This window comes from Anneissia japonica, unplaced genomic scaffold (genome assembly GCF_011630105.1).
Source record: "Anneissia japonica isolate Jap-2015-1 unplaced genomic scaffold, ASM1163010v1 scaffold4054_len1135799_cov195, whole genome shotgun sequence".
NCBI classification, from domain to species: domain Eukaryota; kingdom Metazoa; phylum Echinodermata; class Crinoidea; order Comatulida; family Comatulidae; genus Anneissia; species Anneissia japonica.
The window spans coordinates 726,726-727,195 of NW_022694605.1; the positions used below are offsets into that span (position 1 = coordinate 726,726).

Sequence of the window (470 nt, forward strand, 5' to 3'; positions counted from 1 at the left end):
ATACACGACTATATACTACCATAGGGGGAAACGTTAACAATGGAGAGGGTTAGAAATAATACCTTAAGGCGAAAATACTGCCGCTAAGGGGACATTTCAACGATGTTAAGGTGAAATGTAGACAAACGATTTTTCACCCTATGAGTTAGTTAGGAGTAGTATATATACAATATACATATGTGGCAAAGACAAGCCAAACCAGTCACTCGTCGCAAATCGTGGTTCAGAGAAAATGGACAAAACATGCTGGAATGTCAAATTTTTAAAAATCTATTTTATTGCACTAAACTAATCTTTACATATCTATACGTCATTCTATGCTGTTATTTTCCCCATTTTCAATGTTAAAACAACACTTTTTAGGATTTGATGATAGTTTCTGCATGAGTAATGCCTGAAATCATAAACTTTGAAGGCTCATTTCTCATATATTGTTCTTTAAACAGCTGTATGTTTAAATGCTTGTAACT

General features: G+C 33.6%; 1 protein-coding gene across 6 annotated transcripts in view; it reads right to left on the minus strand.

Moving 5' to 3' along the window:
- The window catches only part of LOC117101103 (KICSTOR complex protein SZT2-like), a 70,220-nt gene that overhangs the window by 53,910 nt on the left and 15,840 nt on the right, over positions 1-470 (minus strand). The gene's annotated exons all lie outside the window — the stretch shown is intronic.